General features: G+C 44.0%; 19 non-coding genes across 19 annotated transcripts; all 19 read left to right on the forward strand.

Moving 5' to 3' along the window:
* The first annotated feature begins 1,862 nt into the window (after window positions 1–1,862).
* LOC121187890 lies at window positions 1,863–2,053 on the forward strand. The gene has a single exon (XR_005894646.1). It is a non-coding gene; the product is annotated as a U2 spliceosomal RNA (small nuclear RNA).
* Window positions 2,054–2,965: 912 nt separating this feature from the next.
* On the forward strand, window positions 2,966–3,129 carry LOC121187903. Its single transcript, XR_005894657.1, has one exon. It is a non-coding gene; the product is annotated as a U1 spliceosomal RNA (small nuclear RNA).
* Window positions 3,130–4,092: 963 nt separating this feature from the next.
* On the forward strand, window positions 4,093–4,283 carry LOC121187892. The gene has a single exon (XR_005894648.1). It is a non-coding gene; the product is annotated as a U2 spliceosomal RNA (small nuclear RNA).
* A 910-nt stretch (window positions 4,284–5,193) lies between these two features.
* Window positions 5,194–5,357, forward strand: LOC121187910. The gene has a single exon (XR_005894664.1). It is a non-coding gene; the product is annotated as a U1 spliceosomal RNA (small nuclear RNA).
* A 1,015-nt stretch (window positions 5,358–6,372) lies between these two features.
* Window positions 6,373–6,563, forward strand: LOC121187896. The gene has a single exon (XR_005894652.1). It is a non-coding gene; the product is annotated as a U2 spliceosomal RNA (small nuclear RNA).
* A 910-nt stretch (window positions 6,564–7,473) lies between these two features.
* LOC121187883 lies at window positions 7,474–7,637 on the forward strand. Its single transcript, XR_005894639.1, has one exon. It is a non-coding gene; the product is annotated as a U1 spliceosomal RNA (small nuclear RNA).
* Window positions 7,638–8,822: 1,185 nt separating this feature from the next.
* On the forward strand, window positions 8,823–9,013 carry LOC121187893. Its single transcript, XR_005894649.1, has one exon. It is a non-coding gene; the product is annotated as a U2 spliceosomal RNA (small nuclear RNA).
* A 910-nt stretch (window positions 9,014–9,923) lies between these two features.
* Window positions 9,924–10,087, forward strand: LOC121187884. Its single transcript, XR_005894640.1, has one exon. It is a non-coding gene; the product is annotated as a U1 spliceosomal RNA (small nuclear RNA).
* A 1,190-nt stretch (window positions 10,088–11,277) lies between these two features.
* LOC121187887 lies at window positions 11,278–11,468 on the forward strand. The gene has a single exon (XR_005894643.1). It is a non-coding gene; the product is annotated as a U2 spliceosomal RNA (small nuclear RNA).
* A 903-nt stretch (window positions 11,469–12,371) lies between these two features.
* On the forward strand, window positions 12,372–12,535 carry LOC121187911. The gene has a single exon (XR_005894665.1). It is a non-coding gene; the product is annotated as a U1 spliceosomal RNA (small nuclear RNA).
* A 963-nt stretch (window positions 12,536–13,498) lies between these two features.
* LOC121187894 lies at window positions 13,499–13,689 on the forward strand. The gene has a single exon (XR_005894650.1). It is a non-coding gene; the product is annotated as a U2 spliceosomal RNA (small nuclear RNA).
* Window positions 13,690–14,599: 910 nt separating this feature from the next.
* On the forward strand, window positions 14,600–14,763 carry LOC121187881. The gene has a single exon (XR_005894637.1). It is a non-coding gene; the product is annotated as a U1 spliceosomal RNA (small nuclear RNA).
* Window positions 14,764–15,778: 1,015 nt separating this feature from the next.
* Window positions 15,779–15,969, forward strand: LOC121187897. Its single transcript, XR_005894653.1, has one exon. It is a non-coding gene; the product is annotated as a U2 spliceosomal RNA (small nuclear RNA).
* Window positions 15,970–16,879: 910 nt separating this feature from the next.
* LOC121187885 lies at window positions 16,880–17,043 on the forward strand. The gene has a single exon (XR_005894641.1). It is a non-coding gene; the product is annotated as a U1 spliceosomal RNA (small nuclear RNA).
* A 1,185-nt stretch (window positions 17,044–18,228) lies between these two features.
* On the forward strand, window positions 18,229–18,419 carry LOC121187895. The gene has a single exon (XR_005894651.1). It is a non-coding gene; the product is annotated as a U2 spliceosomal RNA (small nuclear RNA).
* A 910-nt stretch (window positions 18,420–19,329) lies between these two features.
* Window positions 19,330–19,493, forward strand: LOC121187886. The gene has a single exon (XR_005894642.1). It is a non-coding gene; the product is annotated as a U1 spliceosomal RNA (small nuclear RNA).
* Window positions 19,494–20,683: 1,190 nt separating this feature from the next.
* On the forward strand, window positions 20,684–20,874 carry LOC121187888. The gene has a single exon (XR_005894644.1). It is a non-coding gene; the product is annotated as a U2 spliceosomal RNA (small nuclear RNA).
* Window positions 20,875–21,777: 903 nt separating this feature from the next.
* On the forward strand, window positions 21,778–21,941 carry LOC121187882. Its single transcript, XR_005894638.1, has one exon. It is a non-coding gene; the product is annotated as a U1 spliceosomal RNA (small nuclear RNA).
* A 963-nt stretch (window positions 21,942–22,904) lies between these two features.
* On the forward strand, window positions 22,905–23,095 carry LOC121187899. Its single transcript, XR_005894654.1, has one exon. It is a non-coding gene; the product is annotated as a U2 spliceosomal RNA (small nuclear RNA).
* Window positions 23,096–26,202: the final 3,107 nt, after the last annotated feature.

The following is a 26,202-nucleotide window of genomic DNA, read 5'->3' on the forward strand; positions in this document are numbered from 1 at the left end:
ATTCCTCTAAGTTTAAGTTTTATTAGCTTAATAAGCTATTATTTATGGCCAGTTTCTCCATGAACCCTATCATCAATAACTCTCAGCTGTTACTAACATATTGATGTTTCCTCTAATTCTAGAGGAAACATTAATATGTTTTTGTCTTTTCTTTTCCCCTTTTTTGCTCTGTTAGATTTGGTTTTATGTACTTTTTTTTGTGTTGCTTTCCATGTGAATGATCAGTTTTGAAAATATAAAAAAGAAAAGTTTGACTTGTTTGAATCTCCCTTTTTTTAAAAAACACTTTTCCTTGTTAGATTCCGATTCTGTATTACAATTACATAAATCAAAAAATAAAAATAAAAATTTGTTTAAAAAAAAAAAAAAAAAAAAGGATAGCTATGTTAACCTACATGTTTTGAAAATCCAAGCTAATCCAGGTTAGCCTGGATTTTCATAAAAAGTTGAAGCGCCAAAAAATGACGTTGGTCACAGAAGGTTAACTGACTGGTTAGATTAATGTTTTCACTGGCTGTAAATTGTCTTTCATATTTTGTTCGTGGAAATATTCCGCACTTGGTGTCCGTGTACCTAGCGCGTTAGCATCGTTAAAGCTTGCGTAAGTCCACGTGGGGCGGTTTCGTACGTCATTACGTCCCACGGCTGTTTGTCGCCGCGGCACCTGCGCACCTGGTCAGTCGGCAGAATCAAAGACTGCTTTTGTTAAGTTGATTTTTACTCACTAACTTCACATTTCTTTTAGCTAGAATATTGTTTTAGCCATTTAGATAAAGATTATTGAGAAGCCAAAGTGACAGCAAGCGACCGTGATTTAATTTAACCTCAGCGGCTACTAAAGTTCATGCTAGCAGCGTTGTATACTTAATTTTCTTTTAAGCTAATTTTTTCACTTTGGTAAACGAACAGTGATTCGTGTGAATAGTTCAGAGAAAAGTTGCATGTTACCTCTATTTATCTATCGTGTATATAATGAACCAACGCCACAGCATTTACATCTTACGCTAATTTGCAGTGTTCGTGTCTGCAGGGGCCTGTGAAAGACATAAAGCCCAAACTTTGAACAACCGTAACGGTAACAAAACAGGCTTTACTTCAGTCAAGAATAACTTCCAGCTGCTCTAATGGAGGGTTAACTTACCGGTGCTTCACCTCCAAGTCCATGTCATGATTCATGTTTCAAGTGTTTATCCCAGTTTAGTGCCAGTTATTTAAACTTGACAAGGTAGCTAACAGTGTTTCGATGTGACATAGTACTGTGTTTTATATCATGTCAGCTGAGTGGTTAAGTCTTGAGTTTTGGATGTGGAGCAAAGCATGGTAATACATCAGACTGTGAGTTTATTTAGTATTATTACCTCTCTAAATGATTGTGTACATTGCGGGGTTTTGAGAACAGATTGTGAAGTGTGCAGTTAGTCCTCCTGTCCACGAGAGACCGCTAGAAGAGCTTCATCTGTGGTTGCTGTGAGCTGGGCATTGAGTCTTAAAAACACTCTTTCGTTCAAACGCACAAGTCCGTTAAGCGTCATTAAGTTGAAATGAACACACATGCATACGGATATCTGGATATATGTGCATAATATGTTCTCTAACGGATCAGAAAAAGGAATTTGGTTCGATCAGTGGTTTCCACTTCCTATTGGACCAAATCTCACGTGACTAGGAAGCTACACGAAGGCGCATTTGCAAACAAAGTCTATTATAAATACCGCAACAAAACAGCACCAGTGGTACATTATACCAAGTGCACATTGTTCCTGTTTTGTGTGCGGACCCAAAAAGTTGTGATTCGGGTTCCAACCCATCAGTGAGAGTGGCGTCGCGGAGAAGCAGCCCGTCAGCTCCGACCCATCTACGGTATCGCTTCTCGGCCTTTTGGCTAAGATCAAGTGTAGTATCTGTTCTTATCAGTTTAATATCTGATACGTCCCCTACCCGGGGACCATATATTAAATTGATTTTTGGAACAGGGAGATGGAATAGGGGCTTGCTCCGTCCACTCCACGCATCGACCTGGTATTGCAGTATCTCCAGGAACGGTGCACCCCCACCTTCAATGTATAATAGAAATATCTAACAGACTCACTGTTATTACTTCAACATATTAACTTGATATCAAGTGTCCAGTAACAACTGAGTGAGACAGAGACACAAAGAAATGTTCACTGTCTTTTCTGCGTTTGACAACAGTATTTGTCATATCATGCTTTTAATAGTATGATGGTCTAATATGATGGATATTGTTCCTTGTTTGACTCTTGTTTAGCTTCATTGCGTTATAATGTTGAATGAAGTGTCATTTCAGTCTCATTATTCCTCTCGCTCATTGTCCAGCAGTGGAAATCCGCTCTGTATAGTTTGTGCTGCTGCTGTTTCTCACTCTGTTTTGTGCTGACAGATGAAAACAAAGGTGAATACACTGTGTGCACCTCATTCTCTGTCATTCTCTCACTTATTTCTTTTTGCTGTGAGGCGCATACAGAGAAGCGCTGTTCACACTCCGCCAGTAGGTGGCGGTAGCAGGACCTTTCAGTTGCCCGTCACTAACAGGAAGTGGTTGTAATGTGAGAAACAAATGTGCTTTGTTAGTTTTTATTCTTCTCTCTGCGTTTCAGATGTGGATCAAACAACATTTGTTGCAGTTTAATTGATCTTTGGATCATTTGAACTTTCAGCTGGGCCGTTTCTCATTTTAGGAGGTGAAGTAGGTGAAACAGAGGATTTGAGGTCAGGCTTTGGTGTGGAACCGCCGCACTGCATGATGGGAAAAATCCTCACTATCTATCAAATAAAACATAAATCATCTTTTCCAGCCTTTGTGCAGAAGTGTTCGGTGTGTGTTGGTGTGGTGCAGATGGACAGCCCCTGTAGTCTGTTGCTGTGTTAGTTTGTAGGCTGTCAGCACCATCAGTCAGCGCGGTGTGTGTGTGAAAGGCTCCGCTGTGTGTGAGTTGTACAACTCATACTTACCTGGCAGGGGAGATACCATGATCAAGAAGGTGGTTCACCCAGGGCGAGGCTCAGCCATTGCACTCCGGTTGTGCTGACCCCTGCGAATTCCCCAAATGTGGGAATCTCGACTGCATAATTTCTGGTAGTGGGGGACTGCGTTCGCGCTCTCCCCTGATAAACTGTTCAAAGACAAACTCACTTTTCTCTGACTGCTGTACAGCTCTGATCCAGCTGTGTTCATCACCCGCAGTCCAGAGACCTGAACTCTCGTCCGGCTGCTCCAGAGCTGAGCAGGTCTCTTGTTTACTCAGAGTTTATTAACATTGAACGTGTCGCGAATCCAAACTGCACCAAATCTGAATCAGCTGCGCTTCCTCTGTGTCCCCAGCAATAACCTGCCAAGTGTGGAGTCGATAGGATGAACGGCTCTGTAGAAACTCACTCACACACAGGGATCCTTGCTCTATAGGCAGATTAGATGAAACAGTTCGCGGTATGCTGCCCGTTACGGTCCCGTTTCTGCTCCTTAAAACTCACATTTTACACAATGTCATTAACATTTTCCTCATTAACGATGAACGAAGGCTTAGATGCGAACACAACAAGGTCACACTGAGATACTGAAACCGTCTAAATGTTTGCTTCAGCTAACAAACTCTCACACAGCCAGGCTAGCGCCTGTAAAGTTAGCTAGCAAGTACCGTTAGCAAGCAGCTGGTGACTGTTTGAATCCAGTGACCAATTAAAAAACAAAAACAAACAAACAAACACCCAGCACATTTCCCGAGCTCCACCGAGGCGACACAAAAAGATTTGTAAAAACAAACACTATGACCTACAACATTAGATTTGTTTGGAAGTTATAAGTAAATGAGTAAATCGCACTTGCGGATTTGATTCTTATTGGACGAGAGCGTGTCACATGACCAGGAAGCGGCGTGTAGCTGCACTTCCAACAACGTTACTTTTATCAAAATGACACGTGTTGCAGTTTTTTATTTGTTGGCTCGTCTGTTGTGTGTGTTGTGGTGTGTTTGTGTCTCCTCGAGTTGTGCTGTTACTGAGACACACACTCAGACCTCTCAGTGACCGGGACTGTGCGGAGAAGCAGCCCGTCAGCTCCGACCCATCCACGGTATCGCTTCTCGGCCTTTTGGCTAAGATCAAGTGTAGTATCTGTTCTTATCAGTTTAATATCTGATACGTCCCCTACCCGGGGACCATATATTAAATTGATTTTTGGAACAGGGAGATGGAATAGGGGCTTGCTCCGTCCACTCCACGCATCGACCTGGTATTGCAGTATCTCCAGGAACGGTGCACCCCCACCTTCAATGTATAATAGAAATATCTAATAGACTCACTGTTATTACCAGGACATATTAACTTGATATCAAGTGTTTAGTAACAGCTGAGTGAGACAAAGTTAAAAGGAAATGTTCAGTTTTTTCTGCATTTGACAACAGTATTTGTCATATCATGTTTTTAATAGTATGATGGTCTAATATAATGGATATTGTTCCTTGTTTGACTCTTGTTTAGCTTCGTTGCGTTATAATGTTGAATGAAGTGTCATTTCAGTCTCATTATTCCTCTCGCTCATTGTCCAGAAGTGGAAATCCGCTCTGTATAGTTTGTGCTGCTGCTGTTTCTCACTCTGTTTTGTGCTGACAGATGAAAACAAAGGTGAATACACTGTGTGCACCTCATTCTCTGTCATTCTCTCACTTATTTCTTTTTGCTGTGAGGCGCATACAGAGAAGCGCTGTTCACACTCCGCCAGTAGGCGGCGGTAGCAGGACCTTTCAGTTGCCCGTCACTAACAGGAAGTGGTTGTAATGTGAGGAACAAATGTGCTTTGTTAGTTTTTATTCTTCTCTCTGCGTTTCAGATGTGGATCAAACAACATTTGTTGCAGTTTAATTGATCTTTGGATCATTTGAACTTTCAGCTGGGCCGTTTCTCATTTTAGGAGGTAAAGTAGATAAAATAGACGATTTGAGGTCAGGCTTTGGTGTGGAACCGCCGCACTGCATGATGGGAAAAATCCTCACCATCTATCAAATAAAACATAAATCATCTTTTCCAGCCTTTGTGCAGAAGTGTTCGGTGTGTGTTGGTGTGGTGCAGATGGACAGCCCCTGTAGTCTGTTGTTGTGTTAGTTTGTAGGCTGTCAGCACCATCAGTCAGCGCGGTGTGTGTGTGAAAGGCTCCGCTGTGTGTGAGCTGTACAACTCATACTTACCTGGCAGGGGAGATACCATGATCAAGAAGGTGGTTCACCCAGGGCGAGGCTCAGCCATTGCACTCCGGTTGTGCTGACCCCTGCGAATTCCCCAAATGTGGGAATCTCGACTGCATAATTTCTGGTAGTGGGGGACTGCGTTCGCGCTCTCCCCTGATAAACTGTTCAAAGATCAACTCACTCACACTCTGAGCTTTGTTCAAGAGAACTGAACCCTCGTCCGGCTGCTTCAGAGCTGAGCAGGTCTCTTGTTTACTCAGAGTTTATTAACATTGAACGTGTCGCGAATCCAAACTGCACCAAATCTGAATCAGCTGCGCTTCCTCTGTGTCCCCAGCAATAACCTGCCAAGTGTGGAGTCGATAGGATGAACGGCTCTGTAGAAACTCACTCACACACAGGGATCCTTGCTCTATAGGCAGAGTAGATGAAACAGTTCGCGGTATGCTGCCCGTTACGGTCCCGTTTCTGCTCCTTAAAACTCACATTACCGTCGCTATTTGTTAGTTTGCTTAGTTGTGAGTCAGTAATTCAGCTGCTGCGGGAAGCAGCGGCCCGCAGCTCTGCTCACATTTTACACAATGTCATTAACATTTTGTAGCAAGTACCGTTAGCAAGCAGCTGGTGACTGTTTAAATCCAGTGGCCAATTAAAAAACAAATAATCACCCAGCACATTCCCCGAGCTCCACCGAGGCGACACACGGACCGCGGTAGACCCGAGTTTGCATCGTATTCCTGAGCCCTGGCCTTGGTACCTTGTGCTGTGCCTGTAAAAAGAGTTGCATTCTCTACTGTGTTTTATATTTTTTATTAAATCAAGTAAATATTGTTATATAAAAAATGATTAGTGAAAACAAACCGTATGACCTACAGCATTAGATTTGTTTGGAAGTTATAAGTAAATGAGTAAATCGCACTTGCGGATTTGATTCTTATTGGACGAGAGCGTGTCACATGACCAGGAAGCGGCGTGTAGCTGCACTTCCAACAACGTTACTTTTATCTAAATGACACGTGTTGCAGTTTTTTATTTGTTGGCTCGTCTGTTGTGTGTGTTGTGGTGTGTTTGTGTCTCCTCGAGTTGTGCTGTTACTGAGACACACACTCAGACCTCTCAGTGACCGGGACTGTGCGGAGAAGCAGCCCGTCAGCTCCGACCCATGCACGGTATCGCTTCTCGGCCTTTTGGCTAAGATCAAGTGTAGTATCTGTTCTTATCAGTTTAATATCTGATACGTCCCCTACCCGGGGACCATATATTAAATTGATTTTTGGAACAGGGAGATGGAATAGGGGCTTGCTCCGTCCACTCCACGCATCGACCTGGTATTGCAGTATTTCCAGGAACGGTGCACCCCCACCTTCAATGTATAATAGAAATACCTAACACACTCACTGTAACTGCTTAAACATATTAACTTGATATCAAGTGTTTAGTAACAGCTGAGTGAGACAAAGTTTAAAGGAAATGTTCAGTTTTTTCTGCATTTGACAACAGTATTTGTCATGTCATGCTTTTAATAGTATGATGGTCTAATATAATGGATATTGTTCCTTGTTTGACTCTTGTTTAGCTTCGTTGCGTTATAATGTTGAATGAAGTGTCATTTCAGTCTCATTATTCCTCTCGCTCATTGTCCAGCAGTGGAAATCCGCTCTGTATAGTTTGTGCTGCTGCTGTTTCTCACTCTGTTTTGTGCTGACAGATGAAAACAAAGGTGAATACACTGTGTGCACCTCATTCTCTGTCATTCTCTCACTTATTTCTTTTTGCTGTGAGGCGCATACAGAGAAGCGCTGTTCACACTCCGCCAGTAGGCGGCGGTAGCAGGACCTTTCTGTTGCCCGTCACTAATTGGAAGTGGTTGTAATGTGAGGAACAAATGTGCTTTGTTAGTTTTTATTCTTCTCTCTGCGTTTCAGATGTGGATCAAACAACATTTGTTGCAGTTTAATTGATCTTTGGATCATTTGAACTTTCAGCTGGGCCGTTTCTCATTTTAGGAGGTAAAGTAGGTGAAACAGAGGATTTGAGGTCAGGCTTTGGTGTGGAACCGCCGCACTGCATGATGGGAAAACTCCTCACTATCTATCAAATAAAACATAAATGATCTTTTCCAGCCTTTGTGCATAAGTGTTCGGTGTGTGTTGGTGTGGTGCAGATGGACAGCCCCTGTAGTCTGTTGCTGTGTTAGTTTGTAGGCTGTCAGCACCATCAGTCAGCGGTGTGTGTGTGTGAAAGGCTCCGCTGTGTGTGAGCTGTACAACTCATACTTACCTGGCAGGGGAGATACCTTGATCAAGAAGGTGGTTCACCCAGGGCGAGGCTCAGCCATTGCACTCCGGTTGTGCTGACCCCTGCGAATTCCCCAAATGTGGGAATCTCGACTGCATAATTTCTGGTAGTGGGGGACTGCGTTCGCGCTCTCCCCTGATAAACTGTTCAAAGATCAACTCACTCAGTCTCTGAGCTTTGTTCAAGTCTGATTGTTTCTTTATCACAGCTGCTGCTCTCAGTGATTCTACATGTTTCTATGGTGAGATGTGCTTTTGCACTGCAGGCTTCGTATTTCTGGACTTTTCAGAGCACGATGACTTTTCTCTGACTGCTGTACAGCTCTGATCCAGCTGTGCTCATCACCCGCAGTCCAGAGACCTGAACCCTCGTCCGGCTGCTCCAGAGCTGAGCAGGTCTCTTGTTTACTCAGAGTTTATTAACATTGAACGTGTCGCGAATCCAAACTGCACCAAATCTGAATCAGCTGCGCTTCCTCTGTGTCCCCAGCAATAACCTGCCAAGTGTGGAGTCGATAGGATGAACGGCTCTGTAGAAACTCACTCACACACAGGGATCCTTGCTCTATAGGCAGAGTAGATGAAACAGTTCGCGGTATGCTGCCCGTTACGGTCCCGTTTCTGCTCCTTAAAACTCACATTAGCGTCGCTATTTGTTAGTTTGCTTAGTTGTGAGTCAGTAATTCAGCTGCTGCGGGAAGCAGCGGCCCGCAGCTCTGCTCACATTTTACACAATGTCATTAACATTTTGTAGCAAGTACCGTTAGCAAGCAGCTGGTGACTGTTTAAATCCAGTGGCCAATTAAAAAACAAATAATCACCCAGCACATTCCCCGAGCTCCACCGAGGCGACACACGGACCGCGGTAGACCCGAGTTTGCATCGTATTCCTGAGCCCTGGCCTTGGTACCTTGTGCTGTGCCTGTAAAAAGAGTTGCATTCTCTACTGTGTTTTATATTTTTTATTAAATCAAGTAAATATTGTTATATAAAAAATGATTAGTGAAAACAAACCGTATGACCTACAGCATTAGATTTGTTTGGAAGTTATAAGTAAATGAGTAAATCGCACTTGCGGATTTGATTCTTATTGGACGAGAGCGTGTCACATGACCAGGAAGCGGCGTGTAGCTGCACTTCCAACAACGTTACTTTTATCTAAATGACACGTGTTGCAGTTTTTTATTTGTTGGCTCGTCTGTTGTGTGTGTTGTGGTGTGTTTGTGTCTCCTCGAGTTGTGCTGTTACTGAGACACACACTCAGACCTCTCAGTGACCGGGACTGTGCGGAGAAGCAGCCCGTCAGCTCCGACCCATCCACGGTATCGCTTCTCGGCCTTTTGGCTAAGATCAAGTGTAGTATCTGTTCTTATCAGTTTAATATCTGATACGTCCCCTACCCGGGGACCATATATTAAATTGATTTTTGGAACAGGGAGATGGAATAGGGGCTTGCTCCGTCCACTCCACGCATCGACCTGGTATTGCAGTATCTCCAGGAACGGTGCACCCCCACCTTCAATGTATAACAGAAATATCTAACAGACTCACTGTTATTACCAGGACATATTAACTTGATATCAAGTGTTTAGTAACAGCTGAGTGAGACAAAGTTTAAAGGAAATGTTCAGTTTTTTCTGCATTTGACAACAGTATTTGTCATATCATGCTTTCAATAGTATGATGGTCTAATATAATGGATATTGTTCCTTGTTTGACTCTTGTTTAGCTTCGTTGCGTTATAATGTTGAATGAAGTGTCATTTCAGTCTCATTATTCCTCTCGCTCATTGTCCAGCAGTGGAAATCCGCTCTGTATAGTTTGTGCTGCTGCTGTTTCTCACTCTGTTTTGTGCTGACAGATGAAAACAAAGGTGAATACACTGTGTGCACCTCATTCTCTGTCATTCTCTCACTTATTTCTTTTTGCTGTGAGGCGCATACAGAGAAGCGCTGTTCACACTCCGCCAGTAGGCGGCGGTAGCAGGACCTTTCAGTTGCCCGTCACTAACAGGAAGTGGTTGTAATGTGAGGAACAAATGTGCTTTGTTAGTTTTTATTCTTCTCTCTGCGTTTCAGATGTGGATCAAACAACATTTGTTGCAGTTTAATTGATCTTTGGATCATTTGAACTTTCAGCTGGGCCGTTTCTCATTTTAGGAGGTAAAGTAGGTGAAACAGAGGATTTGAGGTCAGGCTTTGGTGTGGAACCGCCGCACTGCATGATGGGAAAAATCCTCACTATCTATCAAATAAAACATAAATGATCTTTTCCAGCCTTTGTGCAGAAGTGTTCGGTGTGTGTTGGTGTGGTGCAGATGGACAGCCCCTGTAGTCTGTTGCTGTGTTAGTTTGTAGGCTGTCAGCACCATCAGTCAGCGGTGTGTGTGTGTGAAAGGCTCCGCTGTGTGTGAGCTGTACAACTCATACTTACCTGGCAGGGGAGATACCTTGATCAAGAAGGTGGTTCACCCAGGGCGAGGCTCAGCCATTGCACTCCGGTTGTGCTGACCCCTGCGAATTCCCCAAATGTGGGAATCTCGACTGCATAATTTCTGGTAGTGGGGGACTGCGTTCGCGCTCTCCCCTGATAAACTGTTCAAAGATCAACTCACTCAGTCTCTGAGCTTTGTTCAAGTCTGATTGTTTCTTTATCACAGCTGCTGCTCTCAGTGATTCTACATGTTTCTATGGTGAGATGTGCTTTTGCACTGCAGGCTTCGTATTTCTGGACTTTTCAGAGCACGATGACTTTTCTCTGACTGCTGTACAGCTCTGATCCAGCTGTGCTCATCACCCGCAGTCCAGAGACCTGAACCCTCGTCCGGCTGCTCCAGAGCTGAGCAGGTCTCTTGTTTACTCAGAGTTTATTAACATTGAACGTGTCGCGAATCCAAACTGCACCAAATCTGAATCAGCTGCGCTTCCTCTGTGTCCCCAGCAATAACCTGCCAAGTGTGGAGTCGATAGGATGAACGGCTCTGTAGAAACTCACTCACACACAGGGATCCTTGCTCTATAGGCAGAGTAGATGAAACAGTTCGCGGTATGCTGCCCGTTACGGTCCCGTTTCTGCTCCTTAAAACTCACATTAGCGTCGCTATTTGTTAGTTTGCTTAGTTGTGAGTCAGTAATTCAGCTGCTGCGGGAAGCAGCGGCCCGCAGCTCTGCTCACATTTTACACAATGTCATTAACATTTTGTAGCAAGTACCGTTAGCAAGCAGCTGGTGACTGTTTAAATCCAGTGGCCAATTAAAAAACAAACAAATAAACACCCAGCACATTTCCCGAGCTCCACCGAGGCGACACACGGACCGCGGTAGACCCGAGTTTGCACCGTATTCCTGAGCCCTGGCCTTGGTACCTTGTGCTGTGCCTGTAAAAAGAGTTGCATTCTCTACTGTGTTTTATATTTTTTATTAAATCAAGTAAATATTGTTATATAAAAAATGATTAGTGAAAACAAACCGTATGACCTACAGCATTAGATTTGTTTTGGGAGTTTTAAATAATTGAGTAAATCGCACTTGCGGATTTGATTCTTATTGGACGAGAGCGTGTCACATGACCAGGAAGCGGCGTGTAGCTGCACTTCCAACAACGTTACTTTTATCAAATTGACACGTGTTGCAGTTTTTTATTTGTTGGCTCGTCTGTTGTGTGTGTTGTGGTGTGTTTGTGTCTCCTCGAGTTGTGCTGTTACTGAGACACACACTCAGACCTCTCAGTGACCGGGACTGTGCGGAGAAGCAGCCCGTCAGCTCCGACCCATCCACGGTATCGCTTCTCGGCCTTTTGGCTAAGATCAAGTGTAGTATCTGTTCTTATCAGTTTAATATCTGATACGTCCCCTATCCGGGGACCATATATTAAATTGATTTTTGGAACAGGGAGATGGAATAGGGGCTTGCTCCGTCCACTCCACGCATCGACCTGGTATTGCAGTATCTCCAGGAACGGTGCACCCCCACCTTCAATGTATAATAGAAATATCTAATAGACTCACTGTTATTACCAGGACATATTAACTTGATATCAAGTGTTTAGTAACAGCTGAGTGAGACAAAGTTAAAAGGAAATGTTCATTTTTTTCTGCATTTGACAACAGCATTTGTCATATCATGCTTTTAATAGTATGATGGTCTAATATAATGGATATTGTTCCTTGTTTGACTCTTGTTTAGCTTCGTTGCGTTATAATGTTGAATGAAGTGTCATTTCAGTCTCATTATTCCTCTCGCTCATTGTCCAGCAGTGGAAATCCGCTCTGTATAGTTTGTGCTGCTGCTGTTTCTCACTCTGTTTTGTGCTGACAGATGAAAACAAAGGTGAATACACTGTGTGCACCTCATTCTCTGTCATTCTCTCACTTTTTGCTGTGAGGCGCATACAGAGAAGCGCTGTTCACACTCCGCCAGTAGGCGGCGGTAGCAGGACCTTTCAGTTGCCCGTCACTAACAGGAAGTGGTTGTAATGTGAGGAACAAATGTGCTTTGTTAGTTTTTATTCTTCTCTCTGCGTTTCAGATGTGGATCAAACAACATTTGCTGCAGTTTAATTGATCTTTGGATCATTTGAACTTTCAGCTGGGCCGTTTCTCATTTTAGGAGGTAAAGTAGATAAAATAGACGATTTGAGGTCAGGCTTTGGTGTGGAACCGCCGCGCTGCATGATGGGAAAAATCCTCACTATCTATCAAATAAAACATAAATGATCTTTTCCAGCCTTTGTGCAGAAGTGTTCGGTGTGTGTTGGTGTGGTGCAGATGGACAGCCCCTGTAGTCTGTTGCTGTGTTAGTTTGTAGGCTGTCAGCACCATCAGTCAGCGCGGTGTGTGTGTGAAAGGCTCCGCTGTGTGTGAGCTGTACAACTCATACTTACCTGGCAGGGGAGATACCATGATCAAGAAGGTGGTTCACCCAGGGCGAGGCTCAGCCATTGCACTCCGGTTGTGCTGACCCCTGCGAATTCCCCAAATGTGGGAATCTCGACTGCATAATTTCTGGTAGTGGGGGACTGCGTTCGCGCTCTCCCCTGATAAACTGTTCAAAGACAAACTCACTTTTCTCTGACTGCTGTACAGCTCTGATCCAGCTGTGTTCATCACCCGCAGTCCAGAGACCTGAACCCTCGTCCGGCTGCTCCAGAGCTGAGCAGGTCTCTTGTTTACTCAGAGTTTATTAACATTGAACGTGTCGCGAATCCAAACTGCACCAAATCTGAATCAGCTGCGCTTCCTCTGTGTCCCCAGCAATAACCTGCCAAGTGTGGAGTCGATAGGATGAACGGCTCTGTAGAAACTCACTCACACACAGGGATCCTTGCTCTATAGGCAGATTAGATGAAACAGTTCGCGGTATGCTGCCCGTTACGGTCCCGTTTCTGCTCCTTAAAACTCACATTTTACACAATGTCATTAACATTTTCCTCATTAACGATGAACGAAGGCTTAGATGCGAACACAACAAGGTCACACTGAGATACTGAAACCGTCTAAATGTTTGCTTCAGCTAACAAACTCTCACACAGCCAGGCTAGCGCCTGTAAAGTTAGCTAGCAAGTACCGTTAGCAAGCAGCTGGTGACTGTTTGAATCCAGTGACCAATTAAAAAACAAAAACAAACAAACAAACACCCAGCACATTTCCCGAGCTCCACCGAGGCGACACAAAAAGATTTGTAAAAACAAACACTATGACCTACAACATTAGATTTGTTTGGAAGTTATAAGTAAATGAGTAAATCGCACTTGCGGATTTGATTCTTATTGGACGAGAGCGTGTCACATGACCAGGAAGCGGCGTGTAGCTGCACTTCCAACAACGTTACTTTTATCAAAATGACACGTGTTGCAGTTTTTTATTTGTTGGCTCGTCTGTTGTGTGTGTTGTGGTGTGTTTGTGTCTCCTCGAGTTGTGCTGTTACTGAGACACACACTCAGACCTCTCAGTGACCGGGACTGTGCGGAGAAGCAGCCCGTCAGCTCCGACCCATCCACGGTATCGCTTCTCGGCCTTTTGGCTAAGATCAAGTGTAGTATCTGTTCTTATCAGTTTAATATCTGATACGTCCCCTACCCGGGGACCATATATTAAATTGATTTTTGGAACAGGGAGATGGAATAGGGGCTTGCTCCGTCCACTCCACGCATCGACCTGGTATTGCAGTATCTCCAGGAACGGTGCACCCCCACCTTCAATGTATAATAGAAATATCTAATAGACTCACTGTTATTACCAGGACATATTAACTTGATATCAAGTGTTTAGTAACAGCTGAGTGAGACAAAGTTAAAAGGAAATGTTCAGTTTTTTCTGCATTTGACAACAGTATTTGTCATATCATGTTTTTAATAGTATGATGGTCTAATATAATGGATATTGTTCCTTGTTTGACTCTTGTTTAGCTTCGTTGCGTTATAATGTTGAATGAAGTGTCATTTCAGTCTCATTATTCCTCTCGCTCATTGTCCAGAAGTGGAAATCCGCTCTGTATAGTTTGTGCTGCTGCTGTTTCTCACTCTGTTTTGTGCTGACAGATGAAAACAAAGGTGAATACACTGTGTGCACCTCATTCTCTGTCATTCTCTCACTTATTTCTTTTTGCTGTGAGGCGCATACAGAGAAGCGCTGTTCACACTCCGCCAGTAGGCGGCGGTAGCAGGACCTTTCAGTTGCCCGTCACTAACAGGAAGTGGTTGTAATGTGAGGAACAAATGTGCTTTGTTAGTTTTTATTCTTCTCTCTGCGTTTCAGATGTGGATCAAACAACATTTGTTGCAGTTTAATTGATCTTTGGATCATTTGAACTTTCAGCTGGGCCGTTTCTCATTTTAGGAGGTAAAGTAGATAAAATAGACGATTTGAGGTCAGGCTTTGGTGTGGAACCGCCGCACTGCATGATGGGAAAAATCCTCACCATCTATCAAATAAAACATAAATCATCTTTTCCAGCCTTTGTGCAGAAGTGTTCGGTGTGTGTTGGTGTGGTGCAGATGGACAGCCCCTGTAGTCTGTTGTTGTGTTAGTTTGTAGGCTGTCAGCACCATCAGTCAGCGCGGTGTGTGTGTGAAAGGCTCCGCTGTGTGTGAGCTGTACAACTCATACTTACCTGGCAGGGGAGATACCATGATCAAGAAGGTGGTTCACCCAGGGCGAGGCTCAGCCATTGCACTCCGGTTGTGCTGACCCCTGCGAATTCCCCAAATGTGGGAATCTCGACTGCATAATTTCTGGTAGTGGGGGACTGCGTTCGCGCTCTCCCCTGATAAACTGTTCAAAGATCAACTCACTCACACTCTGAGCTTTGTTCAAGAGAACTGAACCCTCGTCCGGCTGCTTCAGAGCTGAGCAGGTCTCTTGTTTACTCAGAGTTTATTAACATTGAACGTGTCGCGAATCCAAACTGCACCAAATCTGAATCAGCTGCGCTTCCTCTGTGTCCCCAGCAATAACCTGCCAAGTGTGGAGTCGATAGGATGAACGGCTCTGTAGAAACTCACTCACACACAGGGATCCTTGCTCTATAGGCAGAGTAGATGAAACAGTTCGCGGTATGCTGCCCGTTACGGTCCCGTTTCTGCTCCTTAAAACTCACATTACCGTCGCTATTTGTTAGTTTGCTTAGTTGTGAGTCAGTAATTCAGCTGCTGCGGGAAGCAGCGGCCCGCAGCTCTGCTCACATTTTACACAATGTCATTAACATTTTGTAGCAAGTACCGTTAGCAAGCAGCTGGTGACTGTTTAAATCCAGTGGCCAATTAAAAAACAAATAATCACCCAGCACATTCCCCGAGCTCCACCGAGGCGACACACGGACCGCGGTAGACCCGAGTTTGCATCGTATTCCTGAGCCCTGGCCTTGGTACCTTGTGCTGTGCCTGTAAAAAGAGTTGCATTCTCTACTGTGTTTTATATTTTTTATTAAATCAAGTAAATATTGTTATATAAAAAATGATTAGTGAAAACAAACCGTATGACCTACAGCATTAGATTTGTTTGGAAGTTATAAGTAAATGAGTAAATCGCACTTGCGGATTTGATTCTTATTGGACGAGAGCGTGTCACATGACCAGGAAGCGGCGTGTAGCTGCACTTCCAACAACGTTACTTTTATCTAAATGACACGTGTTGCAGTTTTTTATTTGTTGGCTCGTCTGTTGTGTGTGTTGTGGTGTGTTTGTGTCTCCTCGAGTTGTGCTGTTACTGAGACACACACTCAGACCTCTCAGTGACCGGGACTGTGCGGAGAAGCAGCCCGTCAGCTCCGACCCATGCACGGTATCGCTTCTCGGCCTTTTGGCTAAGATCAAGTGTAGTATCTGTTCTTATCAGTTTAATATCTGATACGTCCCCTACCCGGGGACCATATATTAAATTGATTTTTGGAACAGGGAGATGGAATAGGGGCTTGCTCCGTCCACTCCACGCATCGACCTGGTATTGCAGTATTTCCAGGAACGGTGCACCCCCACCTTCAATGTATAATAGAAATACCTAACACACTCACTGTAACTGCTTAAACATATTAACTTGATATCAAGTGTTTAGTAACAGCTGAGTGAGACAAAGTTTAAAGGAAATGTTCAGTTTTTTCTGCATTTGACAACAGTATTTGTCATGTCATGCTTTTAATAGTATGATGGTCTAATATAATGGATATTGTTCCTTGTTTGACTCTTGTTTAGCTTCGTTGCGTTATAATGTTGAATGAAGTGTCATTTCAGTCTCATTATTCCTCTCGCTCATTGTCCAGCAGTGGAAATCCGCTCTGTATAGTTTGTGCTGCTGCTGTTTCTCACTCTGTTTTGTGCTGACAGATGAAAACAAAGGTGAATACACTGTGTGCACCTCATTCTCTGTCATTCTCTCACTTATTTCTTTTTGCTGTGAGGCGCATACAGAGAAGCGCTGTTCACACTCCGCCAGTAGGCGGCGGTAGCAGGACCTTTCTGTTGCCCGTCACTAATTGGAAGTGGTTGTAATGTGAGGAACAAATGTGCTTTGTTAGTTTTTATTCTTCTCTCTGCGTTTCAGATGTGGATCAAACAACATTTGTTGCAGTTTAATTGATCTTTGGATCATTTGAACTTTCAGCTGGGCCGTTTCTCATTTTAGGAGGTAAAGTAGGTGAAACAGAGGATTTGAGGTCAGGCTTTGGTGTGGAACCGCCGCACTGCATGATGGGAAAACTCCTCACTATCTATCAAATAAAACATAAATGATCTTTTCCAGCCTTTGTGCATAAGTGTTCGGTGTGTGTTGGTGTGGTGCAGATGGACAGCCCCTGTAGTCTGTTGCTGTGTTAGTTTGTAGGCTGTCAGCACCATCAGTCAGCGGTGTGTGTGTGTGAAAGGCTCCGCTGTGTGTGAGCTGTACAACTCATACTTACCTGGCAGGGGAGATACCTTGATCAAGAAGGTGGTTCACCCAGGGCGAGGCTCAGCCATTGCACTCCGGTTGTGCTGACCCCTGCGAATTCCCCAAATGTGGGAATCTCGACTGCATAATTTCTGGTAGTGGGGGACTGCGTTCGCGCTCTCCCCTGATAAACTGTTCAAAGATCAACTCACTCAGTCTCTGAGCTTTGTTCAAGTCTGATTGTTTCTTTATCACAGCTGCTGCTCTCAGTGATTCTACATGTTTCTATGGTGAGATGTGCTTTTGCACTGCAGGCTTCGTATTTCTGGACTTTTCAGAGCACGATGACTTTTCTCTGACTGCTGTACAGCTCTGATCCAGCTGTGCTCATCACCCGCAGTCCAGAGACCTGAACCCTCGTCCGGCTGCTCCAGAGCTGAGCAGGTCTCTTGTTTACTCAGAGTTTATTAACATTGAACGTGTCGCGAATCCAAACTGCACCAAATCTGAATCAGCTGCGCTTCCTCTGTGTCCCCAGCAATAACCTGCCAAGTGTGGAGTCGATAGGATGAACGGCTCTGTAGAAACTCACTCACACACAGGGATCCTTGCTCTATAGGCAGAGTAGATGAAACAGTTCGCGGTATGCTGCCCGTTACGGTCCCGTTTCTGCTCCTTAAAACTCACATTAGCGTCGCTATTTGTTAGTTTGCTTAGTTGTGAGTCAGTAATTCAGCTGCTGCGGGAAGCAGCGGCCCGCAGCTCTGCTCACATTTTACACAATGTCATTAACATTTTGTAGCAAGTACCGTTAGCAAGCAGCTGGTGACTGTTTAAATCCAGTGGCCAATTAAAAAACAAATAATCACCCAGCACATTCCCCGAGCTCCACCGAGGCGACACACGGACCGCGGTAGACCCGAGTTTGCATCGTATTCCTGAGCCCTGGCCTTGGTACCTTGTGCTGTGCCTGTAAAAAGAGTTGCATTCTCTACTGTGTTTTATATTTTTTATTAAATCAAGTAAATATTGTTATATAAAAAATGATTAGTGAAAACAAACCGTATGACCTACAGCATTAGATTTGTTTGGAAGTTATAAGTAAATGAGTAAATCGCACTTGCGGATTTGATTCTTATTGGACGAGAGCGTGTCACATGACCAGGAAGCGGCGTGTAGCTGCACTTCCAACAACGTTACTTTTATCTAAATGACACGTGTTGCAGTTTTTTATTTGTTGGCTCGTCTGTTGTGTGTGTTGTGGTGTGTTTGTGTCTCCTCGAGTTGTGCTGTTACTGAGACACACACTCAGACCTCTCAGTGACCGGGACTGTGCGGAGAAGCAGCCCGTCAGCTCCGACCCATCCACGGTATCGCTTCTCGGCCTTTTGGCTAAGATCAAGTGTAGTATCTGTTCTTATCAGTTTAATATCTGATACGTCCCCTACCCGGGGACCATATATTAAATTGATTTTTGGAACAGGGAGATGGAATAGGGGCTTGCTCCGTCCACTCCACGCATCGACCTGGTATTGCAGTATCTCCAGGAACGGTGCACCCCCACCTTCAATGTATAACAGAAATATCTAACAGACTCACTGTTATTACCAGGACATATTAACTTGATATCAAGTGTTTAGTAACAGCTGAGTGAGACAAAGTTTAAAGGAAATGTTCAGTTTTTTCTGCATTTGACAACAGTATTTGTCATATCATGCTTTCAATAGTATGATGGTCTAATATAATGGATATTGTTCCTTGTTTGACTCTTGTTTAGCTTCGTTGCGTTATAATGTTGAATGAAGTGTCATTTCAGTCTCATTATTCCTCTCGCTCATTGTCCAGCAGTGGAAATCCGCTCTGTATAGTTTGTGCTGCTGCTGTTTCTCACTCTGTTTTGTGCTGACAGATGAAAACAAAGGTGAATACACTGTGTGCACCTCATTCTCTGTCATTCTCTCACTTATTTCTTTTTGCTGTGAGGCGCATACAGAGAAGCGCTGTTCACACTCCGCCAGTAGGCGGCGGTAGCAGGACCTTTCAGTTGCCCGTCACTAACAGGAAGTGGTTGTAATGTGAGGAACAAATGTGCTTTGTTAGTTTTTATTCTTCTCTCTGCGTTTCAGATGTGGATCAAACAACATTTGTTGCAGTTTAATTGATCTTTGGATCATTTGAACTTTCAGCTGGGCCGTTTCTCATTTTAGGAGGTAAAGTAGGTGAAACAGAGGATTTGAGGTCAGGCTTTGGTGTGGAACCGCCGCACTGCATGATGGGAAAAATCCTCACTATCTATCAAATAAAACATAAATGATCTTTTCCAGCCTTTGTGCAGAAGTGTTCGGTGTGTGTTGGTGTGGTGCAGATGGACAGCCCCTGTAGTCTGTTGCTGTGTTAGTTTGTAGGCTGTCAGCACCATCAGTCAGCGGTGTGTGTGTGTGAAAGGCTCCGCTGTGTGTGAGCTGTACAACTCATACTTACCTGGCAGGGGAGATACCTTGATCAAGAAGGTGGTTCACCCAGGGCGAGGCTCAGCCATTGCACTCCGGTTGTGCTGACCCCTGCGAATTCCCCAAATGTGGGAATCTCGACTGCATAATTTCTGGTAGTGGGGGACTGCGTTCGCGCTCTCCCCTGATAAACTGTTCAAAGATCAACTCACTCAGTCTCTGAGCTTTGTTCAAGTCTGATTGTTTCTTTATCACAGCTGCTGCTCTCAGTGATTCTACATGTTTCTATGGTGAGATGTGCTTTTGCACTGCAGGCTTCGTATTTCTGGACTTTTCAGAGCACGATGACTTTTCTCTGACTGCTGTACAGCTCTGATCCAGCTGTGCTCATCACCCGCAGTCCAGAGACCTGAACCCTCGTCCGGCTGCTCCAGAGCTGAGCAGGTCTCTTGTTTACTCAGAGTTTATTAACATTGAACGTGTCGCGAATCCAAACTGCACCAAATCTGAATCAGCTGCGCTTCCTCTGTGTCCCCAGCAATAACCTGCCAAGTGTGGAGTCGATAGGATGAACGGCTCTGTAGAAACTCACTCACACACAGGGATCCTTGCTCTATAGGCAGAGTAGATGAAACAGTTCGCGGTATGCTGCCCGTTACGGTCCCGTTTCTGCTCCTTAAAACTCACATTAGCGTCGCTATTTGTTAGTTTGCTTAGTTGTGAGTCAGTAATTCAGCTGCTGCGGGAAGCAGCGGCCCGCAGCTCTGCTCACATTTTACACAATGTCATTAACATTTTGTAGCAAGTACCGTTAGCAAGCAGCTGGTGACTGTTTAAATCCAGTGGCCAATTAAAAAACAAACAAATAAACACCCAGCACATTTCCCGAGCTCCACCGAGGCGACACACGGACCGCGGTAGACCCGAGTTTGCACCGTATTCCTGAGCCCTGGCCTTGGTACCTTGTGCTGTGCCTGTAAAAAGAGTTGCATTCTCTACTGTGTTTTATATTTTTTATTAAATCAAGTAAATATTGTTATATAAAAAATGATTAGTGAAAACAAACCGTATGACCTACAGCATTAGATTTGTTTTGGGAGTTTTAAATAATTGAGTAAATCGCACTTGCGGATTTGATTCTTATTGGACGAGAGCGTGTCACATGACCAGGAAGCGGCGTGTAGCTGCACTTCCAACAACGTTACTTTTATCAAATTGACACGTGTTGCAGTTTTTTATTTGTTGGCTCGTCTGTTGTGTGTGTTGTGGTGTGTTTGTGTCTCCTCGAGTTGTGCTGTTACTGAGACACACACTCAGACCTCTCAGTGACCGGGACTGTGCGGAGAAGCAGCCCGTCAGCTCCGACCCATCCACGGTATCGCTTCTCGGCCTTTTGGCTAAGATCAAGTGTAGTATCTGTTCTTATCAGTTTAATATCTGATACGTCCCCTATCCGGGGACCATATATTAAATTGATTTTTGGAACAGGGAGATGGAATAGGGGCTTGCTCCGTCCACTCCACGCATCGACCTGGTATTGCAGTATCTCCAGGAACGGTGCACCCCCACCTTCAATGTATAATAGAAATATCTAATAGACTCACTGTTATTACCAGGACATATTAACTTGATATCAAGTGTTTAGTAACAGCTGAGTGAGACAAAGTTAAAAGGAAATGTTCATTTTTTTCTGCATTTGACAACAGCATTTGTCATATCATGCTTTTAATAGTATGATGGTCTAATATAATGGATATTGTTCCTTGTTTGACTCTTGTTTAGCTTCGTTGCGTTATAATGTTGAATGAAGTGTCATTTCAGTCTCATTATTCCTCTCGCTCATTGTCCAGCAGTGGAAATCCGCTCTGTATAGTTTGTGCTGCTGCTGTTTCTCACTCTGTTTTGTGCTGACAGATGAAAACAAAGGTGAATACACTGTGTGCACCTCATTCTCTGTCATTCTCTCACTTTTTGCTGTGAGGCGCATACAGAGAAGCGCTGTTCACACTCCGCCAGTAGGCGGCGGTAGCAGGACCTTTCAGTTGCCCGTCACTAACAGGAAGTGGTTGTAATGTGAGGAACAAATGTGCTTTGTTAGTTTTTATTCTTCTCTCTGCGTTTCAGATGTGGATCAAACAACATTTGCTGCAGTTTAATTGATCTTTGGATCATTTGAACTTTCAGCTGGGCCGTTTCTCATTTTAGGAGGTAAAGTAGATAAAATAGACGATTTGAGGTCAGGCTTTGGTGTGGAACCGCCGCGCTGCATGATGGGAAAAATCCTCACTATCTATCAAATAAAACATAAATGATCTTTTCCAGCCTTTGTGCAGAAGTGTTCGGTGTGTGTTGGTGTGGTGCAGATGGACAGCCCCTGTAGTCTGTTGCTGTGTTAGTTTGTAGGCTGTCAGCACCATCAGTCAGCGCGGTGTGTGTGTGAAAGGCTCCGCTGTGTGTGAGCTGTACAACTCATACTTACCTGGCAGGGGAGATACCATGATCAAGAAGGTGGTTCACCCAGGGCGAGGCTCAGCCATTGCACTCCGGTTGTGCTGACCCCTGCGAATTCCCCAAATGTGGGAATCTCGACTGCATAATTTCTGGTAGTGGGGGACTGCGTTCGCGCTCTCCCCTGATAAACTGTTCAAAGACAAACTCACTTTTCTCTGACTGCTGTACAGCTCTGATCCAGCTGTGTTCATCACCCGCAGTCCAGAGACCTGAACCCTCGTCCGGCTGCTCCAGAGCTGAGCAGGTCTCTTGTTTACTCAGAGTTTATTAACATTGAACGTGTCGCGAATCCAAACTGCACCAAATCTGAATCAGCTGCGCTTCCTCTGTGTCCCCAGCAATAACCTGCCAAGTGTGGAGTCGATAGGATGAACGGCTCTGTAGAAACTCACTCACACACAGGGATCCTTGCTCTATAGGCAGATTAGATGAAACAGTTCGCGGTATGCTGCCCGTTACGGTCCCGTTTCTGCTCCTTAAAACTCACATTTTACACAATGTCATTAACATTTTCCTCATTAACGATGAACGAAGGTTTAGATGCGAACACAACAAGGTCACACTGAGATACTGAAACCGTCTAAATGTTTGCTTCAGCTAACAAACTCTCACACAGCCAGGCTAGCGCCTGTAAAGTTAGCTAGCAAGTACCGTTAGCAAGCAGCTGGTGACTGTTTGAATCCAGTGACCAATTAAAAAACAAAAACAAACAAATAAACACCCAGCACATTTCCCGAGCTCCACCGAGGCGACACAAAAAGATTTGTGAAAACAAACGCTATGACCTACAACATTAGATTTGTTTGGAAGTTATAAGTAAATGAGTAAATCGCACTTGCGGATTTGATTCTTATTGGACGAGAGCGTGTCACATGACCAGGAAGCGGCGTGTAGCTGCACTTCCAACAACGTTACTTTTATCAAAATAACACGTGTTGCAGTTTTTTATTTGTTGGCTCGTCTGTTGTGTGTGTTGTGGTGTGTTTGTGTCTCCTCGAGTTGTGCTGTTACTGAGACACACACTCAGACCTCTCAGTGACCGGGACTGTGCGGAGAAGCAGCCCGTCAGCTCCGACCCATCCACGGTATCGCTTCTCGGCCTTTTGGCTAAGATCAAGTGTAGTATCTGTTCTTATCAGTTTAATATCTGATACGTCCCCTACCCGGGGACCATATATTAAATTGATTTTTGGAACAGGGAGATGGAATAGGGGCTTGCTCCGTCCACTCCACGCATCGACCTGGTATTGCAGTATTTCCAGGAACGGTGCACCCCCACCTTCAATGTATAATAGAAATACCTAACACACTCACTGTAACTGCTTAAACATATTAACTTGATATCAAGTGTTTAGTAACAGCTGAGTGAGACAAAGTTTAAAGGAAATGTTCAGTTTTTTCTGCATTTGACAACAGTATTTGTCATGTCATGCTTTTAATAGTATGATGGTCTAATATAATGGATATTGTTCCTTGTTTGACTCTTGTTTAGCTTCGTTGCGTTATAATGTTGAATGAAGTGTCATTTCAGTCTCATTATTCCTCTCGCTCATTGTCCAGAAGTGGAAATCCGCTCTGTATAGTTTGTGCTGCTGCTGTTTCTCACTCTGTTTTGTGCTGACAGATGAAAACAAAGGTGAATACACTGTGTGCACCTCATTCTCTGTCTAGACTAATGCATAATTTCTGGTGGTGGGGGCCTGCGTTCTGTCCCCCTGATAAGATGCGGAATAAAGCAATTTATCTTTCAGTAGCATGAAGTTAGTAGTTAACATCTACAGTAGCTGTGGTAAAGTGCAGTTTTATAAGGAATGCTGTTCAGTGTTCAGTGAAAGTAAGAATAACATGGACTGAGATGGAATTAAAGTCAGCAAAGAAGAATCTGACAATATGACAGTGTTCACTTTTCTGAAATGTGTTTTGATATCTTTTACAGTTCAGTGAAAAAGAAAATCATTTGTCATTTTTCTTTACAGACTTTAGTAAATTCTGTTGTGGCTCAAATTTCCAGTGTAGGTTTGAATTCTGCAGTAACTCTGTTCTCCGCTAGAGACCACCAGAGCTCTGCTGTAGTTTAGTAGTAGTTGTTTAATTTGTCACTGGACACTTTCAGATATCGGCTCTCTTTCTTTATATCCTCCAGCTGTGCGTTTCACTCATAAACCATCGGATGAACTTTACTGTTTTACTGAGGATCCTGAGTAAACTCTTCATGTCTTCCTCACCTCTAACAGATTCCCAGTATTTCCTCTTGGCCATGTACTTAACATCAAGTCTGTATACCTGTAGCAAACTAATCATTTATTTTTCTCCCTGCCAGGTGAGGTCACGTTGGCCACTATGCAGTCAGCATAGACACCAGCTGGATGCAAGAAAATGCTGATATTCAAGTTGAGAGAAAAGATATTGCTTTCGCAGTGTCATGTGGAAGAGCAGTCCTTTTCAATGCACAGAGGCTGAAGCCAGAAGACAATCCCCTGCATGCAGAACTCTGAGATCTCTCACTTGCCATCTGTTCAGGCACATGTTGCACCAGGAATTTGTGGAAGAGGAGATGACGCCTCTGTTCAGGAAGTTCACAGAATGGGTGTATGGGCCTTTTCATTCCTCACTTTATGATATGAGTTGGAGATAATCATCTTTGGGAGTGAAATTTGGGTCAGAAATGTATTTTTTAAATCTCATTTTAATAATGAACTGTACATGAAAGACATGCAGCATGGATCAAGTAGGGTATTTACTGACATGGGGCATGTTCATGGCTGTGATCACACGCAGCTGTCATAGTTCACTATGCAAGAGCAGAATAAATTGAGTACAGTCAACAAAAATCCAGACTGCAGCAAGATGGAACTATGCACAGTGTGTTTGGCATTGGACACAATAACCTGTGGTGCCATTGTCCGACACAACATTCTGCTGCCTCAGATTATATAGTGAGCAAAACAGCTGCAGCTTTGTCCGGGTGACTTGGACGCTCTGCTGAAGTCACAACAACAGACAGTATGAAGTGGGATAGCAGCAGCAAAATCTCTCAATACTCTGGCACAGTTTAACAGTTAGTTAATGTGAACATTAGTTATTATTGATGGATTTCTTGGTGTATCTGATTTACCTGATCATCTTCACCACTGTGGCCTTTCACAGAAAGGAAGGACAGGTAAGACTGAGCAATGAACCAGCTTCTAAATCCAAACAGGACAAGCTGTGTCTCAGCCTAAGCAAAGACTCCTATAACTAACAAAGCTCAGCTGACTTCCTCACTTCCTGACTTCCTTCATCCAAAGAGTCAAAATTAAGTTCTAACAAATTCCATTTTCCCAAATCTCTGACTCCTAAACCCATAGATAACTATCAGAGGAACCCCCCAACTGCTGGATTCTGTGACATTATGTTGTATCACCATCTCCTGTGAAGTGTACCTTTGAATGTCGTTGCTTTCTTACCACTGCACTTTGTTTGTGTTTGCAGTTTCCTGCGAACACTCCTCCTGATCTGATCTGCTGTGGGCGGAGAGAATACATCAGACTCCTCGTACTGTCTCTGGCTCTTGTCTGTATTGATGTACTTCTACTCAAGAGGCTCTAAACAAATGGGCCTGTACAGTGTCATGATGCAAAGGGTGAGAATTAAGTTTGTTTTTTATACTGTCAAGTCTCAGAGTGGGCTGTCTGGTTTACAATCTGTGTCTCCTCTTAGATGATCCTGGGTGACCTGTCACACTTTTTGTGTCTACAGCGTCCTGACTTCGGATTTTCTGCAGGTGAGACTTGCAGGTGTTTCGTCTGTTTTGAGGTAGAGAAGCTAAAAACATGGGATTCCCCGTCAGTCAATCACAACCAAAGAAGCCTTTTTGAATGAATTATACCTTTGTCCACTGTAAGATACAATTCATTCAGTCATTTCCGGGTCAGATGACTCTGCAGTAGTCACAGGTATTTATTGGCTCCTGTTTGACAAACTCGTGTGCTTGGAATGGGAAAGGAGTCAGCTGCATATTGTCTGTTGTTTCAGTATGCGGTATATATGTGCTAATTTTGGCGTTGAGCTAATTAAACTTAGCAAGCAGTGTTTATCTCAAATATATAATTTTAACACAAAGGTTCTGACTCACATTTTTTGTGAAACCCACTGACATTTTGTCGTACATCCTCAGAGGGCCTTCACACTTTTGGACATGGAGAGGACTCTGCCGAGGGCCCCGGGGACCACGCTGCACTCAAAGATGGTGTGTTGGACAGACGAGGACGATGACTGAGATTTGTCAGGTAAACCATCAGTGAATGTGTCCAGTGGTGGGAAATAACTAAGTACATTTACTCAAATACTGTCCTAAAGTACAATCGAGGTATTTGTACTGTACTTGCCTGTGGAATAGGTCTAAT

Source organism: Toxotes jaculatrix, chromosome 9 (genome assembly GCF_017976425.1).
Source record: "Toxotes jaculatrix isolate fToxJac2 chromosome 9, fToxJac2.pri, whole genome shotgun sequence".
Lineage (NCBI taxonomy): Eukaryota > Metazoa > Chordata > Actinopteri > Toxotidae > Toxotes > Toxotes jaculatrix.